The sequence below is a fragment of the Bactrocera dorsalis genome, chromosome 3 (assembly GCF_023373825.1).
Source record: "Bactrocera dorsalis isolate Fly_Bdor chromosome 3, ASM2337382v1, whole genome shotgun sequence".
Lineage (NCBI taxonomy): Eukaryota > Metazoa > Arthropoda > Insecta > Diptera > Tephritidae > Bactrocera > Bactrocera dorsalis.
In genome coordinates this window covers 24,338,372-24,358,627 of record NC_064305.1, presented here as the reverse complement: position 1 = coordinate 24,358,627, position 20,256 = coordinate 24,338,372, and the positions used below count along the sequence as shown (strand labels likewise).

The window sequence follows — 20,256 nt, the reverse complement described above, 5'->3', positions numbered from 1 at the left end:
GGTAGCGTGGCCGACCGGTCTAAGGCGCTGGTTTAAGGCACCAGTCTCTTCGGGGGCGTGGGTTCGAATCCCACCGCTGCCAGGAAACTTTTTTTTGGGTACTTTTTTAATTTTGTTTTTATTGTTTTGCGGTTACTTTTATATAATTTTTTTCCCAATTTTTCGGTTTTAGGAATTATTTTAATTTAATTTAATTTTAATTCCTTTTTTGAAATTTTCGTTTTAGAATATTTTAAAATTTGTTCAGGTTTTTTTATTTTAATTTTAAGTCTTTTATTTCATTATTTGATTTACATATATCAACTTAATATATGTATATATATGTATATATCTACTCACGAATTGAGCATATCTGGCAGCTCATCTGCATAATTTTGGTAATTCAAACAGCCAACCTCTCTCGATACCTCTCAGCCTCTTTAGAAGGAGCAGAGGAATGCATATGCCCGCTAACGGTTTGCAAATTGCACACAGTTCAAAACTTGAGAAGCAGTATTTTGTGCATTGAAAGTATTTACATAAATATTTATATATTTATTTAAAAGATTTGTTGTGATATTTTTTCCAACTAAATAAATTTTTCCTCGAGCAAATTGCCAAAAGAAAACTACTCGCTTCGTCGCTTTCAATAAAACTTTTTTCCATCAGCGCTGCAACTAAAAAGTTTTTAATGTGTTTTGCAGGCATTTTGGGGCTGATGAAATGTGGCGGAGCAACCGGAATTTGCAACGCATTTTCTTCACTCTTTACCCTTACTTGCTATTTCGCTGAAGTAAAGTTGCTTCCGTATTGTAGTAAATCAAATTTAATATTATTGTGCTCATGAAGGCTCATACTGAAAAATATGAAACCGGTATATAATATGTCATCCGTTGAAAAAATCGATTTAAATAAAGTTTCAGATAACACCAGCTGCTCCCACCGCATTGCTAAGATGGGATCTAATCTGGAATTCTGATGAATCCCAATAAGCATTTGTAGTTTTTAAACTCCTCTCTATCGGAAAGTATTTCAACTGAGAATTAAAACAAAGGACTCAAAACTAAGCTCTGATCGCACTCATTTCTAGAATCACTCTCTTTTCATATTTCATCAATCTAAAGGAATCTTCACCGACAACAAGACAAAATTGTCTTAAATAGAACCACGTAAGGGCACAACAAGTGTCACCAGGTGACAGAATATTCAAAACAACTTCTCGATAAAAAAAACAGTAATTGATGGTTCAAAATTTTTTGTTCACACTGAACTGCCATAACTAAGCACTAAATTAAAATAAAAATCTCTAAACAGGCACAGGAAATTGCAGAAGCAAGGGACAATTGTGAAAAAAAATATTGAAAAAGTGAGCTTGGCCCTGCCCTTTAAATAGTTTAATGTGCATATCTCCTAAACCATTAAAGCTACAACAACCAAATTGCCTAGCTCAAATACTATAAGAACGCCTACCGAAAGTGTAAAAAAGTGTGTGAAATCACACGATAATCCCGCTCACTTGCCATATAACGGTACTGTTCAATACTACTAAAAGCGCAATAAATCAATAACTAAATACGCCAGAGATATTGAATTTTCAGTCCTAGATGGTATGAAATTGCTTTAATGGAGCCGGAGTCTAAATTGGTCGATATGTGTGGAACCGCTCTCTTTTTGGTGAAAGTATATCTCTAGAGACCCGCCGAACCGATTTCGACTAATTTAGTTCGTGGTATTCTTCCATTCCTATGTTTTAGTGTAAAAATAAGCGAAATCGGCCTCAACCATGCCTACTTCCCATATAGCACAATTTTAAATTCCATTCATTGCCTCCATATGACCAAAAATTGCTCTAATCCAAACAATACTGTTCAAGCCCCTAAATACCGGAAATGTGGACTTCACTATCTATTGTCGACTTTTGACCAAAAAAAACGGTAAAGGATGGGATATACTTACAACCGGAATTCAGAGAAAATCCTTTTCTGACAATAGTAACTCTGTGCATCAAAAATGTGTTGAATCGAATCAATACTTCGCTGAACCCCCATATTCCAAATATATAGATTTCCGAGCTTCCAGATGACTTTATGCTGGATATGTCGACCAATATTTGAGCTATCTTTATAATAATTATAGGGCATGTTTTACTCATAACAGTATATCTTTTTAATTAAAGTATATACTATTGGGCGAAAACTTGACCTAGCCTCCACATAAATATTATCAGAATTTTCCAAGATCCGGCCGACTTTGTTCCATATGATTGGTGATTGTATGTAAGGTAACTTATTGAAACCCAGGAACATTGTTTTAATATGTAGCATGATAATAGTTAATAGATAAAATCGGGTCGATACTATCCTAACTCCCATATACTACGTATAATGATTCTCGTTTTTCTAACAAACCTTATGTGTCGGTCAGTGTAGGAGTTCTAAATAGTGTAAGTATATATAAAATAATTTAGATTCCGATCCTCTGGTTGACGTCTTACATCTTAAGGTATTTTCCTTCCTTTGATTCCTATAAGTTGCAAGTGTATTAAATATTCGGTTTCTCCCGAGCTTAGCCATTCTCTACTTGTTATAATTAAATTTTCCTATGATACATCGGACTGAAATCCATGTCATGTCAACCAAATGTGTATAGATCATCTTGTTTAAAATCCCTTGTAAAATAATATTTTCTTGTGACCCCCACAAAAGTATTTTAACCACTTTATATATAAGAATATCTCCAAAGTTTGTCTATAATACATAGATGAAATTGTTTTTAGCGTTGTGGCAAAATATAAACTTACGGTAAATCAGAACCATAACTACGAGAAATAAAATGAGTGCATTTCTGATAAATATAGCAAGAAAAACCCTTAACTTAGGCTACACCGAAAAAAGCATAAAAGGGTATAAAAGTATCATCGGTGATTATAGTGATACTCTGAATAATAATCTATGCCAAAATTTCGTTAAGATATTTTGCAAAAAAAATTGTGATACCTTAGCAAGGTTGTTCTGTATAAGGACTGGATTCTGATCAATCAGTTTACTGTCACATAGTTGTCCGATAGCGGTCGTTTTGACAAATGAGCTGCTTCTTGATGAGAGAAAGAATGAGCAGAGTAATTTCCCAAAAACTGATATACTACTTATGTAATTCGCTTATATACAGGCGGAGTGACAGTCAGGTATACTATATATAAAATTTATGGGGTCTCAAACGTCTGTTACAAACAACTCTTATATTTGTTTAGGGTATGCGTGAAATGAAGTCAGATTTATTGGACATTGTGTATAACGCTTCTACTTCTTCACATAAAGTCGATAAAAGAAACGCTTCAAAGCCTGGCTTCAACTCTTTAAATATTTTCTAGACTTGCCTTGGAAAAATATGGACGAATTACCAGAAGTTTCAACAATGCTTTAGTAAATTGGGCTATGATCCTTAACCAGCGCCAGCGGAGGTAACCACAATAATGAATTCTACCAGGATTGAATTCTTTATCGAAAAAAATCCTATACTACATAAATATTTAGATTCCCAAGTGAGAGTTATCGAAAGATTTTTGGTCATGTATTCTGATCTACTTATGAACTCCGTATGAATAGATCTGTCCATGGGAATATTGAAAGTTGCGTCAGTATAATTTAAAAATCGGTTTAACTTTATTGTTTGTTTCCATAACTTTGGGTGTGAGTTGTATATATGTAGTATATCTCATTTTTTATAACTTTTTATTGTCAATACATGCCTTGTTTTACGATGAGCTTAGAACTTTCTCCGATGAAGAACTTTTTTTAAATTTTTTCGCTAGAATTAATATGTAGGCAGCGTGGCCGAGCGGTCTAAGGCGCTGGTTTTAGGCACCAGTCCGAAAGGGCGTGGGTTCGAATCCCACCGCTGTCAGAAATCATTTTTTGGTAAATTAGTTCATGATAACTTTAGAATATCCACAGAGACTTACATAAAGTCCATGTTAAAATTGTATGATTCTAAACACTTTTAAGCTAAGATACTTCTAATATGTACTTATAGTGATTACATATGATATTTGTTTTTAATATAAATTATTATTCACTTAATTACTAACTACTATAAGCTAATTGAAAACATTCAAAAGTTTCAATATACATTGAGTGGTGGTCAAAAAAGTTGCAACCATATTGACTATTTTATTTAAACCCATTTCTTTAACATTTGATAAAGTATTTCTTTATCTATATATATTTTTTTATATTGGAGGTCTTGTTTGTACAAAAATTATAAAAATTTAAACATTAATTCATTTGATTATAATGGTGAAAAAGCCTTAAATAAACCAAAGTCAAAATTCATGTGTTGCATAACCATTATTCTTAATAACTTCAGCACATCTTCTAGGCATTGAAGCTACTAAACTCTCAATGTAACTGTAAGGCACCGCTTTCCTTTCTCTTGTTAATCTGACGTAAAGTTCATCACCATTCCGGAATATTTCGTTGCCTATTTTGAGTTTAGCCATCAGCCACATGTTCTCGGGTTGAGATCCAGCGGCCACACCACAATCTATATACGATTTACTTCTAACCACGATTTCACGAGCCTAGACGTGTGATTACGATTGTTATCGTGTTCAAAAGTCCATACAAATGGCATTTCAAAACCGCAGCATAACATTATTTAAAATGTCCCTGTAATTTAAGGCAGTCATCGTGTCAATTATACGATGAATTGGACCAATAGCATTACTACATCGTAGTATTACTGTGGCAGTTGTGGACCTTGAGTTATATTTTTCGCCTAGCGGACGCCGAACATAAGCTTTGCTATCTGAGCCTCTTATGTCCCAATTCTGCTTAGTCCAATTTAAGTGTGATCGAGGAAATTCCAACCTCGCTTTTCTATTTTTTGCAGACACAAATGGTTTTTTGTACATCTGTTACTACGCAGACCAAACTCCAAGGCCCGCCTTTTGATAGTGGAGAGACTCACGTCAAGTTCAACTTCGGTTTTAGCATCTCTTGGAAGTGCTTTGGGGTATTTTGTAAAGACCTTTTTTTATTTGCCAGACTTCTCTAACAGCCTATCTTATCTGTGAACTGTGTGGATGTTTTCAGTCCGAATAATACGGCAAACATTGATTTATGGATGGAATATTTTAAAGATATTTCGTTTTGCGAAAGCCCATTTCTAAAACTTTCTTTTATTTTTGTTTTAAGGTCTGAACTGTATTTATTGCATCCCATTTTCAACCGAAAATATTAGATAGGTCACAAAATACGGTAAAAATATGTTAATTCTTGAAACTCGGAAAACCATATGCAAACTCTTCGTAAAATAAAAACACATGAAGTTCCATTAATTTTGGAATACGTTTACTGTTATAAATTACCGCTTGTTAAGTAGCAAAATAAAAACAAATATACAACAAATATCATTTGCAAATGTTTTGAATACTTGCATTTCATATACTCTACTGAAATATTCCTTTTTTTTTGTTAACAGTACATACATATGTGACTAACGCAATAACTAAAGCTCAGGAAAAGAAAAAAACAAATAACACAAAAATTACTTTATCAACAAAAAATTGTAGGAACGAAAATTTGATGTTGGTTGCAAATGTTTTGGCCACCACCGTATTTGAAATTACATTACAGTAGTTAGTAATAAAGTGAATATTATTTTTTATTATAAAAGCGAGATTTAAATATTTTCTTTAAGAATTGAAGCATGCTTCTTATTTGTACCACAGAAATTATTAAATTTAGACATGGAAGATAAATACGTGAATTAAGATTATGTAATTCCTGAACTGTCCGAAACTTTTTCCTTAAAAGTATTTGTAATGCAATGAAACTTTAACCAAATCTATTACTAGCAATAACCGTCCTGCACTCAATTGATGCTTTTGACACATGGGGAGATGTAGGTAGCGTGGCCGAGCGGTCTAAGGCGCTGGTTTAAGGCACCAGTCTCTTCGGGGGCGTGGGTTCGAATCCCACCGCTGCCAAGATAATTTTTTATTCATATTTTTATTTTATTCAGAGCATTTGATTACAAATTTACTATAATAACAGTTATATAACCTTTCACGGAGAGGTCATACGTTAAAAGTTAGTACAAAAAAAATAAATATATCTATACTATATAAATACAATATATATGTACATATGTTCTAATCTTTTTTACGAGCCTACCTAACCATGACTAATTTGAATGTCTAACAACCCGCTAACTATTTAGATTTTTTAACCAGTGATGATTATTGAAAACTTCGGTTGGTGCAAATCGTTTTGAAAATTTGTAAATGATTTGTTGAAGATGGAAATTCAAAACATAATTAGCCTATTCTAATTGTTCCATATGTTGAAAACTATCACAACATCTCTGCAAAGCTACTGAATATAAATGATATATTTGATTTATGATATTTCTAATCTAGCATATTTTTTCTAATTTCACTTAGCTTTTCACCAACTAAATTTCTATTCTATAAAACAGATTTATACTAATAGATAATCTTTCGTTCACGAGAGTAGTAATTTGTTACTTTCATACACTCTCTAGTACTAACCCCCTTCATGTTCCAATTATAAGACGCCATAACCATATCAAACCAACTTTACGGGCAACAGCACTGTTTCCAATTAGTGCATAAACCCATAACTCCACATGAATAACCAGAATCGTATCTTTGAATTGAATTTTATGGATGTTACCGTATGACGACAACAACCTCTAAATTACCGAGAATAAAGAAATACTAAAAAGAAAATGACAAATAAATTCACTAATTCTAGTTACGTTACAGATTTTGACAACGTAGAACAAATTATGGGTACATTTTTAGCGACATAATGACCTAACTTGACTACATATTATAATATATAACTAACTTTTTATATAAATCTTGGAATTTATTCATTAAAATCACCACTCAGAAGTCGTTTTATCCGTTGTAACCGAGCGATCATCGAAGAAACATCATTTCAAATATGCCATAAGACAAAATTAGAAATGAAGTTCATAAACCTCACGCTGTCAGATAAAACGATATACCTCCTCATCGCGGGTGCTAATACTTTCGATTTGCAAAGAAAGTAAATGAAGACTGACTACAGAAATGATCCTGTGAAGTATAGTCTTAACTTTTCAACGGTCAACACAGATTATTTCAACCAAAAGTCACATAAAATAGTTGAGAATTCGCAGAAGTGAAACAGAAACGAAAGAAAAATATAAGCAATTGAAAATAAAAAAAAAGCGAAAAATCGTGTATAATCTTTATTGCCTGCTACGCGACGTTTGGGTAAGTAAGTACGAATGTGTGATAGACGATGGGTAGGTAGGTAGCAGCAGCTTGTGTACAGTCGAGGGGTATGATGACGACAAGCGCTCACATCAGATACATTTTTAGGTATGAGTGACTCATTAGTCACCAAGTACCACGTGGCCTTCCTAACACATTTGAGCATAGCAACGCAGAAGATTCAAAAATACATGTTGTTATTATGGTGCTCGAAATGTACCTAAGGCTTTAAACATTACTTAATAGAAATGTGTAGTACAATGTCATGAAAAATATTTCAATAGTTCGCTCATATCAGTAGATTTTAGCAATTAATACATATATACAAAGTACACATTTTTCATAATATATACTATTTCAAATATTATTTATGATTCCGTATTAACAACATGCGACCTTGAAGAACTTTAGCTGTTCTCATCACCAGTTCTTAACCTTACGCAATGCATTAATTCTAACTGTATTCAACAACTTTCGGAATGACAATCACGCAATCTCTCCATTAACACAACACTAAATTTTTGTTATTCATTAACGCTTCATTAAACCATTAAAAAGTGAGATTATTAAAAAGTTTCCTGACAGCGGTGGGATTCGAACCCACGCCCTTTCGGACTGGTGCCTAAAACCAGCGCCTTAGACCGCTCGGCCACGCTGCCTACATTCAACAACGAGACAAATAGCGCATAACCGCACATGCCTGCCTTTCCGAAATTAAAAATTCTTACAACTGAAGTGTTTGTTACTTAAATAAAAATAATTATCCGCTCATTAGTGTTCAAAACTTAAAATTCTACTAATTTAGACACGCTTTTCCTCCATCTATTTATTGAAGCTTACCTAACTACGTAATGTCACGTTTGTTATGATATAACCTAGTATATTCTCTCGCTAGAAGTCATGCGCTTTGTACGTAGTTTGTCACATGCATTTTGCCCCCCAGTGTTTGTGTGGTTCCATAGTGTAGCGGTTATCACGTCTGCTTTACACGCAGAAGGTCTCCAGTTCGACCCTGGATGGAACCAGCGGAAATTTTTTTATTTAACATTTTTTATTAAAAATTGTATTAAATAATTCCGGATTTTAATGCATAATGATAAATGATAACATTTTCTACTCTACTAAAATAAACGGGTCAAAATATTGAATTTCATTTCACAAAATAGTTTGCCAACTGGTTCCATCCAGGATCGAACTGGAGACCTTCTGCGTGTAAAGCAGACGTGATAACCGCTACACTATGGAACCACATAAATATTTTAAAAGGGTGATCGGGTTTTCGAAAAATTGTATTTAATACAAGACATATATTGTATAATTATTGTAAAATTCTAATTGTCATATATGCATACAGTATTGGACAAAACTAAAGCACGCTTTTCATCGGTTTGAAAATGATATCTAAAAACTGCAAAATTATATCAAATTCTTTATTTTAGATGACTGAAATTCAAATTTTAGGCATAGAAGAAATTAAATTATTTATTGTCATTTGATATGCCATTCCATGCAATTTGCTCAGATTCAAAAAGCTGACCATTGGTTCTACAGTTTTCTCTATGTCTATAGGGTTGAGATCGAGTGATTACACTGGTAAGTCCAAAGCATCAACTGTGTTTCTTCGCCGACAAGTTTCGCAATCGCTAGACGTATACTTAGGACCATTGTCCTCTTCAGCTTACGTTCGCATCATGTTTTTTTATATTTTGGTATAAACAAACCGATCCAATATTCCATTTTTTCTATGAATAGGTGCAGTCCCGGCTCAGAGAAAGAGGCCCAGACCATAACATGACGACCGCCATATTTAATGGTCGCAACATAAGATATAAGATTGAGGCTCTTACGGCTTTCTCACACACCTTATCTTATTATCAGAATATCTCATATTAAAGTTCGATTTGTCCGAAAAGAAAATTGTATTCCATTTCTCAATACTCCAATCGAGATAAACTGGCGCAAACACGAGCCCGGCCTTTCTATTTTTTTCTGAAATAAAAGGCTTTCTAGCGGACCAACAAAACAACCCGTCTTCAACAGCTCATCTTGTAACTGTTAAACAAAAGTGTTTCAGTATTTGATTGGAAGAGAATGTGGATGTTCCTTTTTAACAATAAATCGTTTCTTCATGTAGTTTTTCGCTGTCTTCCTCAACTGTGCCGAGTAAGTATACCGCAGAAATTTCTTTATTAATCGCGACACCACTGATCAGTTCACCGAATATTTTTCACAATTTTGTGTCGAGCCAATTTTATTTTTAAAGTCTATTGGGGGATGCTTCAGTTTTGTCCACTCCAATTTACAATTTTGACAAGTTTGTTGTTTAAAATATTGTATCTCGAAACTATATATAACTAATGTTTTATGAAATAATTGTAGCCCATAATAACTGTCATCCTGGTACCGTTATATATATTTTTCAAAAATTTAGATATAAGAAATTAGTTCGGGTGCAACAGAGCATTTTATACTCTTGCAACTTACAAGAATCAAAGCCAGGGAAGTACTTTAAGCTGTAAAACCAATCATATAGAGAAAAGTCAGCCAGATGTTCGAAAATCCTGATATAGGGTGGGCCATATAAAATTTTCAATTTCGAATATAGGCCGTAAAAGATTGAATGTAGCGTTTGCTGTATGGCACGTAGCGCTGTCCTGCTGGAACCAAATGTTGTCCAAGTCTTCCTCTTCAATTTGCTTGAAGAAAAATTCGGTTAACATTGCGCGATATCGCTCACCATTGATGGTTACGGTTCCTTCTTCATTTTCGAAGAAAAATGGATGACCGATGATTCCACCAGACCAAAATCCGCACCATACAGTGATTCGTGCTGATTGCATTGCCTTCTCGACGATTACGTGTCCCAAATGCGACAATTCTGCTTGTTAACGTAACCATCGAGGTGGAAATGAGCCTCGTCCGAAAAGATGATTTTTCGGTAAAATTGACCATCCTCGGTCAAACGATCTTCTGCCCAATCTGCGAACTGTAGAATTGTGAATGGCGACCCATTTTGTAAATTTTAGACTTTTTACTGAATATCTGTCACTTTCCAAATGGTATTTGACGTTTCCAATGTCGAAATATAGGTAATTCAAATTTAAAACGTTAGATAGCCCACCCTTTATTTGTTATATAGGGGCTAGGCCAAGTTTTCGCTAAAATTTACCTACTTTCGGCACAAAGATACACTGTTATGCACAAAATACATTGGGATAACTCACATATTGACCGATATATGCGGTAAAAAGTCACCCGGAAGTTCGAAAATCTTAATATTTAGTATATGGGGGCTAAGGGAAGTATTGGTCCGATTCAACCCATTTTTGACATACAGACATACCATTATAATATAAGAATTCTCCCTTAATTTCAGTTATATATATCACACATTGACCGACATTTTCGATCAAAGTCAACTATAGGTACCGTGGTCTAAATATTCAGTAATTAGGGGATTGAAAAGTTTTGGTTGGATTTGGACAATTTTTAGTCAAAATGTGACAAACTTTAAGGGAATCAGTAGTGCACAATTTTTCCCGTTATATTAATAGCTTCTTGCTTTGTGTACTGGAAACTAACCGAATCAAATGGAATTTAAAATTGCACTATATGGGAAGAAGGCGTGGTTTTTGTCCGATTTCGTCCATTTTTACAACGTGACATCAGAAGAATGCCGCGTACTCAATTATGTCGAAATCGGTTGGTCGTGTCCAAAGATATGGGATTTCAAGTGGGCGGTGCCACACCTACACACCGGTTCGCATAAAGCTCTTTCATATCATCACCATGGTAAAATTGAATGTCTCTGACATATTAAGTTATTGATTTAACTCGCTTTTAATGATTTTCAACAGTACCGTTATAAAGGGTGATTTTTTAAGAGCTTGATAACTTTTTTTAAAAAAAAAACGCATAAAATTTGCAAAATCTCATCGGTTCTTTATTTGAAACGTTAGATTGGTTCATGACATTTACTTTTTGAAGATAATTTCATTTAAATGTTGACCGCGGCTGCGTCTTAGGTGGTCCATTCGGAAAGTCCAATTTTGGGCAACTTTTTCGAGCATTTCGGCCGGAATAGCCCGAATTTCTTCGGAAATGTTGTCTTCCAAAGCTGGAATAGTTGCTGGCTTATTTCTGTAGACTTTAGACTTGACGTAGCCCCACAAAAAATAGTCTAAAGGCGTTAAATCGCATGATCTTGGTGGCCAACTTACGGGTCCATTTCTTGAGATGAATTGTTGTCCGAAGTTTTCCCTCAAAATGGCCATAGAATCGCGAGCTGTGTGGCATGTAGCGCCATCTTGTTGAAACCACATGTCAACCAAGTTCAGTTCTTCCATTTTTGGCAACAAAAAGTTTGTTAGCATCGAACGATAGCGATCGCCATTCACCGTAGCGTTGCGTCCAACAGCATCTTTGAAAAAATACGGTCCAATGCTTCCACCAGCGTACAAACCACACCAAACAGTGCATTTTTCGGGATGCATGGGCAGTTCTTGAACGGCTTCTGGTTGCTCTTCACCCCAAATGCGGCAATTTTGCTTATTTACGTAGCCATTCAACCAGAAATGAGCCTCATCGCTGAACAAAATTTGTCGATAAACACATTTCGAACCGAACACTGATTTTGGTAATAAAATTCAATGATTTGCAAGCGTTGCTCGTTAGTAAGTCTATTCATGATGAAATGTCAAAGCATACTGAGCATCTTTCTCTTTGACACCATGTCTGAAATCCCACGTGATCTGTCAAATACTAATGCATGAAAATCCTAACCTCAAAAAAATCACCCGTTATGATTGGGGTTATCTTTCGATTACAATTCAACAATTCTTAACAAAAAAAATGGGAGTTTAGTTCGTAGACGCTTAGCTTTAGGTTTAGTTTGATTAAAAACGACAATTTCGTAAAGCTTAAACTCCAATGACAGATGTTTTGAGTTTTAGCGCTTAAGAGGAAAAGAATCTCACAAAAGAACTGAATAATATTATCTAAACATTCAAAAACGTTAAGAAATATGTCGAAATTAAAAACTGGCGGTTTTCTGCAAAATAATTAATCAAACTGGTTCCATCCAGGATCGAACTGGAGACCTTCTGCGTGTAAAGCAGACGTGATAACCGCTACACTATGGAACCACACGATCATAATCACTAGAGTAACGCTGTTTTCATTTAAGCACTTTAAGAGATCAATTGAGTGATTAGGTATACTATGTAGTAGTAATCGTGTAATCAAAAAAGTACTTCACTCAAACTAAATTAAAATAACTAAAATTAATTAGAATTAATAGCGTTCAAATTAAATTATTTGTATTGACTTAAATAAAGTTTTTGATTAAAATATTTTTCCTATTTCAGTGTAATTAATATAGAAAAATATAGTAATATTATATTTAAAATAAATACTTTTTTCATTAAGTAATTTTATTTTATTTTATATTATTTTTTATTTGATTAAAATATTTTTTTATATTTCAGTGTAATTAATATGGAAAAATATAGTAATATTATATTTAAAAAAAATACTTTTTTAATTAATTTTATTCATTTTATTTTATTTTATTTTACTTTAATATATTTTATTTTATTTTATTTTATTTTATTTTATTTTATTTTATTTTATTTTATTTTATTTTATTTTATTTTATTTTATTTTATTTTATTTTATTTTATTTTATTTTATTTTATTTTATTTTATTTTATTTTATTTTATTTTATTTTATTTTATTTTATTTTATTTTATTTTATTTTATTTTATTTTATTTTATTTTACTTGATTTTATTTTATTTTATTTTATTTAGCATAGAAGAAGCAATCATAATGTCAGGCGGCTTATCACCCAGACAATACGGTGTCAGATCTGGTTAATCAACACTGGAGGCAATTGAGAATGTCATGAGGAGTGCTGAAGCAGTGCGCTGAGTGTGCAACAAACTCAGACGAGTTGGTTTACTTGCCACCCTGAAAGAAAACACAAATGTGACTTGATGCGTGAGGTGCCACTGAAAATACCGAGCTGGTATTGCTAACAAAAAATCATATTCTGACTATAATAACTCGTGGTCAGCAAAAGAGACGACATTGACATAAGGGGGCATTCTACTCTAGAAATCAAATTTTGGGCAGTTTTTTTAATTTTATTTAAAAAAAAAAAAATATTTTACAAAAAAATATTAAAAATTAAAATAATTAGAGGGGGGAGAGACAGTTGTAAAAAAATGGCGCATCCTGGTGACATTGATCCTGACTCTCCTGGTGGTCTGAAAAAAAAATCAAAAGAAAAAGAAAAAGAAAAATGGCGACTGCCTGAAAGCAAAAATCAGTTTTTACGCTTTTTTTTGAAATTCCTACCTTTTCTTTGGTACCGTGTGGAAAAAAGTAGTTTCGAGAAAAACGCGTTTAAAAAAGTGAGTCTACCTACCTACCGGGCTAGGTACTGCGTCACTAAAGTAACTGTAGCTCTTAAAATAATTTTAATTTTTAAAAATCCTTTGGAGGATATGTTCTTAAGGGTCTAAACTTTAAATATATGAAAAAAATCGAATTTTTCAAAATTCTAGAGTAGAATACCCCCATAATTCAGCGAATTAAGAGACAAAGTCATGTCGTCCGAATGGATGTAAACACTCCAGCTCTGAGAGTATTCGATCGAGCGCCCAGGGGTTGAAGCAAAGGAAGAGGAAGATCTCCACTCCATTGGAAAGACCAAGTAAAGAACAACCTGACTGGAATCTCCAATTGCCGCCAAACAGCGAAAAGAGAAGAACGAAAGATGCGCTGTTGTAAATTCGGCTATAATCGCGTAAGAAGTGTATACGCCAATAGAGAAGGAGAAGATATATTTTATTAATTTTTATTGTCATAGTATTACTTATAACGGGTGATTTTTTTGAGGTTAGGATTTTCATGCATTAGTATTTGACAGATCACGTGGGATTTCAGACATGGTGTCAAAGAGAAAGATGCTCAGTATGCTTTGACATTTCATCATGAATAGACTTACTAACGAGCAACGCTTGCAAATCATTGAATTTTATTACCAAAATCAGTGTTCGGTTCGAAATGTGTTTCGCGCTTTACGTCCGACAAATTTTGTTCAGCGATGAGGCTCATTTCTGGTTGAATGGCTACGTAAATAAGCAAAATTGCCGCATTTGGGGTGAAGAGCAACCAGAAGCCGTTCAAGAACTGCCCATGCATCCCGAAAAATGCACTGTTTGGTGTGGTTTGTACGCTGGTGGAATCATTGGACCGTATTTTTTCAAAGATGCTGTTGGACGCAACGTTACGGTGAATGGCGATCGCTATCGTTCGATGCTAACAAACTTTTTGTTGCCAAAAATGGAAGAACTGAACTTGGTTGACATGTGGTTTCAACAAGATGGCGCTACATGCTACACAGCTCGCGATTCTATGGCCATTTTGAGGGAAAACTTCGGACAACAATTCATCTCAAGAAATGGACCCGTAAGTTGGCCACCAAGATCATGCGATTTAACGCCTTTAGACTATTTTTTGTGGGGCTACGTCAAGTCTAAAGTCTACAGAAATAAGCCAGCAACTATTCCAGCTTTGGAAGACAACATTTCCGAAGAAATTCGGGCTATTCCGGCCGAAATGCTCGAAAAAGTTGCCCAAAATTGGACTTTCCGAATGGACCACCTAAGACAACATTTAAATGAAATTATCTTCAAAAAGTAAATGTCATGAACCAATCTAACGTTTCAAATAAAGAACCGATGAGATTTTGCAAATTTTATGCGTTTTTTTTTTTAAAAAGTTATCAAGCTCTTAAAAAATCACCCTTTATATATTTACTACCCTTTATCTCTACCAAAGTCATTTGCTATTAACTCAAGAGAGTTCAACAAAGTCCAACAAAAAAGTGAACAACAAGCGAATTTAATTGAGCAAGACTGGAACAAAGGCTCTGAAATCCCGAAGAATGCCACAAATTGGTTTTCAAAAATATTTGCTTAGCTAGCTGTGTCTTGATTCTAAGCCCACACTGGCATGTTCCCAATGCTACAATGCAGTGAAGTTTCACCTCAAATCGAATTGTTTTGGAATTTGAAAATTTTCCAGAAAACAATAATTGAAAGTTACCGAGCCGGCTGAATGAATGAATGAGTTTAAAACAACAACAAAAATGAGGTCAGAAAACGAAGTGAACGAACAACCATTGCATGAAATAACGGTACAACAACAAAACCACGCGGAATGACAACGCAACTATTTTGCGAACTCCATCAATTTCGCACAGTTATGCCGGCATTCAATCATCTATTCACTCATTCAGCCATTCATTCATTTGTACGTGGACAACAATTCAATGGAGCAGTGAGTTTACTTTTTGTACTTGGTGGATGGTTGACTAACGGTTCGAACTAGCGAGAGGGTATACCGGCATTGTGTGACAAATAATGCCAGTTTTGTAGAGTTGACAGTGAAGGGTCTCTGCGGCGATGAGTACAAGAATAAACGCAGCAACAACTGCAATGCAATGTCATGCTGTGGGGGAATCAGTGCTACGGGTGTTGCCTCAAGCTGCCTCGGCTAGTGAAATTCATTTGTTGACATGGATGACATGGAGGCAAAATTGAAATGCCTTCTTTTCTTTATTTTAATGTTTTTTGCTCGCTGGCTGAGCAACTATTCGGTTGGTTGACTCGTCCATTGCGTTTACACAAAATGTGTGTTGTTGTTTGCTTGTTGGTTCCTAGAAAAATAGTTTGTGGAGTAATTCTTTTGTACATCGGGGCATTGTGTTTGTTGCATTTCGTTTCCATCGTAGTCACCGGTGGTCATAAACTGCACACAAATCGATTGACTATTATCCACAGTTAGCACCGGCCAAAAGAAGCGTAGAGCCATCGTTCCAAGAAGATGGGCTTTTATTACCAGGGAAGAAATTCAGAATATTCAGACATTAACCGATACCATTGAGACATTACACACTTTATGGCGATTCGAGAGGTAAGATATGGAGGACAATTTAAAACCAATTAAGGTGGACCTCAATTGTCTTGTGACTCCAACCAGTATGTAGTGGAAAATTCTCCACGGTAAGACATGCTCGTTATTTTTAAAGTGGCAGAGAACATTCCCCAAGTAATTTTGAGGAATATTGCCGGTTGATAAATTGAAGTCTGAGTCCCTTTCGATTATGTAGATCTATTTTTTTTTCTAGTATGTCTGTAAATTTATTTACAGATCATGTTAAAATAAATAATAAAGTTAGAATTATTTTCTTGAAGTACAATGATTGTCTCCTTATCATTCAAACTTTTATGGGACTTGTGTAATATGAACATTAGATATAGTAGGTGCTGGGTTTTATATATGTAGTAGGTGCTTGTCCCCTTGTCCCCAAGATCTGTAGTGACTCTTCATCGATTTTTATCGGAATATCTGGATATAACTGGATATCCACAGTTATGACTGCAAGCTTCTAAATATGCTGAATTTCTTTATTCCAGTGGTAAGATCGGCCTCTGAATTGGAACCATCTTTCGAATTGTCTGGATAATGATCCTATTTCGCTGACTATATTTATTCTTCCATTTGATTTGGATAGACTTTTGAAATGTTTTTTTTCTTTTGTCCACTCTACTATATACAGTTGGTAATCTGCGGTTATTTTCAGCTTTTGATATTTCCTCTTGACATATTTACCATTTTCTTCTTGGGCTATAATTAAATTGTTCTGTGCACTTTCTACTGATTTTTTTTGTGGTGTGATTTTCACAGAGACTATTGGTGGATGCCGTGAAATCACGTGAATGCAAGTGTTGCAACAAGCTTATAAACATAAAAGTTCACGAATCTGCTCAAATATGCCTTCAAAGCACTTTAGTCACATTCGCCCTCTGTTTAATTAAATTTGGAGCATTTTTTATACATATAAGTATTGTTGTTGTGGATTTTCAGGAATTTCTGATCAACTTGGAAGCGAGCTGTCAGCGCTGAGGCACTCTAGTCGCACAATTGCTTGCCGAGCTTTCGAGTTTTCCAGCTGACTGACTGAGTTTTACACAGGTGAACCACAAGTTCGGCATTCCCCGTCAGTCAAGCCAATTTTGCACACCAGTTGAGCTCACGCAGCAGCTAAACAGCCCACCTCTATCTCAACCACCCCATAGTCGTCCGCTGAAATTTGCTCTTCGCTTAAACTGTCTGCTTTCCTGTCCGGCGCTTTTTAATACTCTTGGCTTTTGGTCATTCTCACGCAACATTAATTGCCCTTATTGTGCATTTTTGCTGTTTAACGCGCCATATTTTTTTTGTTTTTGGGTTCGGTGGGCATACCAGCATACAGACAGCGCTTTAGGGGCAGCTCGCACTGATTTTAAGCACTCTTCCTGGCTCTGCAGCTCTGCCAATCTAGTTGGCCTGATTGTGTCTGCTGATGTGCCTCATTGCTTGTCCGTTGTTGGCGTTGATGTCAGTTGGTGTGACGCTTCGCTGAGTTCACAGGTGTAATGTGATATACATTTAATCGTCGGTTGACTTTACAAACATACAAATATATGTATATGACGTTATATTTTTAATATTAACCCAGTGAGCAAAGTCTATCTAATCCAAACTCCCTTTTCTTATTCGCTAGATATATAAAGAATGTGTGACGACTCGAATTTTTTCCATTTTTACCGATCGAGAACTTTGAAACTACATATCAGTTCCGATGTTATGTGATCTTACCACATTGCTAATATGCGTACATTTTAACCGACGTTTACTTCAGTTTGGTCTGGAATCTCTCGAGCTAATCATATATATGAGATTTGCATCCTTCTGAGCTCCAAATTACCGGATATTCGGTGACTTCCTCTGTTTTAATGAAGAATCACTCAATGAAATGCTAAACTAAGTACGCTTATATTAAAATTCAACACATACGATCATATAACTACTCAGGATTTTTTCATCTGATTTCGTTTGGGAGTCCTTAAGCGAAATCTATATCCAATTCACGTCCGTCGGTGTTTTAAATTTAGGGTTCAGCTATACTATATTAAGGATATTTGGCAGACATCCCACAAGATCAAACGACACAGTAACACTTTCTTGCTAAATATCTTCTAGTTAGCTGTTTAGATTGTACGGAGCTTTTAAGTTCATTGGACCTGATACTAAGTTTTTGAGTTCCATTCGATTTCGGACCGAGACAAACGCTTATATCTTCGTGAAAGACGGTGGGATTCCAGATCTTTGCATTCCCGAATTTACTGTTTTCTGGGTGTAGTCATTTTTTTCTACTTTAGTTCTGTCATTAATCAAATACAGGGTGTGAATAGTATACTAAGAACATGTTGTATTTTTCGTTGCCAGAGTCATGTTACTGTTTTTCTAGATTAGCTAATTTGCTAAAAATATTAGCTAAATTGTTCTTTCTGTTTTAATTAGTTTAACTTTTTTTACAACTTAAACATTTTTTTATTAAAATTTAGTTGATTTTTTTCATCATAATAGCACCCTGTTTCATCTGACGCTTTCTACTTCATTAAGCGTCGTTGCATTAACGGTGTTTTTATCGCATTCGGGCAGTCGCGTCGAGCTACGAACGTGATTATCGTCCTATAGACCGCAAATTGTCATTCAGATGACTGGCGGTATTCATGGCGTTGCCCAATGAAGCGAGTTTTATTTTTAGCGCTTTTTTATTATAAATTTTTTTCTCTAGCGCTTAAATCGATATATTTACGTGACAATCATAAATATAACATAAATAAATATCACGCACAAATGCCGATGAAAACAAATTGTAACTGTAATTGACTTTATTATGACAAAACTGTGGAGTTGATTAAATTGTAATGGGGGAAAAATTTAAAAACAAAAACTAAAAATAAATAAAATGTAATGAATGTTTAAAATTTTGTCTGATGTGTTCGCATTAGAGCCAATTTGATGCTCGTAAATCGCTATTAAAGCCGAGCGCTTAAATAATAACGACAGAGAAGCAAGCGATTTTGGCACTTTTTCCAGTTATTCATATACTCACCAGAAGCGGACTTTTAGCAGTAATTGAACCTCTTACTATAACCACAATCGCACGCGATTCCCTTTTCCCACTTTGCAGCTTCAACACTGTCTCAATTCCGCGACGGAATCATTTGCACCGCTCAAGCGTCCCAGTTTCTTGGTATTTAAATGAAACCGCAGAACAGTGTAATTCTTGTTGCAACATTCTCTCTTTCTGTATGTTCAATACCAGGATGGGAGAGCGGCGGTTTTGTTGAAGGTTTACATTACAATTTCTAATTTCATTGCGGTACAATTTTATTGGTTAGAATTTTTGTTTTAGACAGTACATGGCACAGTGGGATGAACTAACTTAGTTTTTGGTACGCGAATTTGTTATGTGTTAATGGGAATGCATTAGCAAGTGGCACCTGTGCTCTAAAATGAAAAAAATGGGCATGGCCTCGTCTTCCATATGGTTGGATGCACATATCTCCTAAATCACTGAAGTTGCAATAAGCAAATTTGCTCACGACAAATCTCTTTGGCACCCTTATCGACTCTGTAAAAATGGATGAAATCATAAAATAACACCGTCCACTTCCCATATAACGGTACTGTTAAAAACTACCAGAAGTGCAATAAATCAACGGTGGTACCACCCAATTTTAAGTACACAAACTTTGCAAGAATAATGCCTTTAAAGTATGCTACCTTATGACCCCATATACCTAATGTAAAGATTTTTGAATTTCCGAGTGACGTTACTCAATATGATTGATGATTGTATGTGAGGTACTTTACTAATGGAACATTTTTTTAGTATGTCAGCCGACATCTGTCAAATTTATACACACGTCTTTTGAAGGTTATACCATGTTCAAACCGACACTTAATCACACGATTTCGGCTTTTGAATGGATTATCCCACTAATCTTAAAAATTATCAAGATTTCGCCCTACAAAAATGACAGTTCCAAATCACTTCATTGAAATGATTTGAAACTGATCCA

General features: G+C 34.8%; 8 non-coding genes across 8 annotated transcripts; 4 read left to right on the top strand and 4 right to left on the bottom strand.

Moving 5' to 3' along the window:
* On the top strand, nt 1-82 carry Trnal-aag (transfer RNA leucine (anticodon AAG)). The gene has a single exon. It is a non-coding gene; the product is annotated as a tRNA-Leu (tRNA).
* A 3,720-nt stretch (nt 83-3,802) lies between these two features.
* Trnal-uag (transfer RNA leucine (anticodon UAG)) lies at nt 3,803-3,882 on the top strand. The gene has a single exon. It is a non-coding gene; the product is annotated as a tRNA-Leu (tRNA).
* Nucleotides 3,883-5,886: 2,004 nt separating this feature from the next.
* Nucleotides 5,887-5,968, top strand: Trnal-aag (transfer RNA leucine (anticodon AAG)). Its single transcript has one exon. It is a non-coding gene; the product is annotated as a tRNA-Leu (tRNA).
* Nucleotides 5,969-6,890: 922 nt separating this feature from the next.
* Nucleotides 6,891-7,104, bottom strand: LOC125777973 (small nucleolar RNA U3). The gene has a single exon (XR_007422462.1). It is a non-coding gene; the product is annotated as a small nucleolar RNA U3 (small nucleolar RNA).
* A 742-nt stretch (nt 7,105-7,846) lies between these two features.
* Trnal-uag (transfer RNA leucine (anticodon UAG)) lies at nt 7,847-7,926 on the bottom strand. The gene has a single exon. It is a non-coding gene; the product is annotated as a tRNA-Leu (tRNA).
* Nucleotides 7,927-8,219: 293 nt separating this feature from the next.
* Nucleotides 8,220-8,292, top strand: Trnav-uac (transfer RNA valine (anticodon UAC)). The gene has a single exon. It is a non-coding gene; the product is annotated as a tRNA-Val (tRNA).
* A 150-nt stretch (nt 8,293-8,442) lies between these two features.
* Trnav-uac (transfer RNA valine (anticodon UAC)) lies at nt 8,443-8,515 on the bottom strand. Its single transcript has one exon. It is a non-coding gene; the product is annotated as a tRNA-Val (tRNA).
* A 3,823-nt stretch (nt 8,516-12,338) lies between these two features.
* Trnav-uac (transfer RNA valine (anticodon UAC)) lies at nt 12,339-12,411 on the bottom strand. The gene has a single exon. It is a non-coding gene; the product is annotated as a tRNA-Val (tRNA).
* Between the last annotated feature and the right edge of the window lie 7,845 nt (nt 12,412-20,256).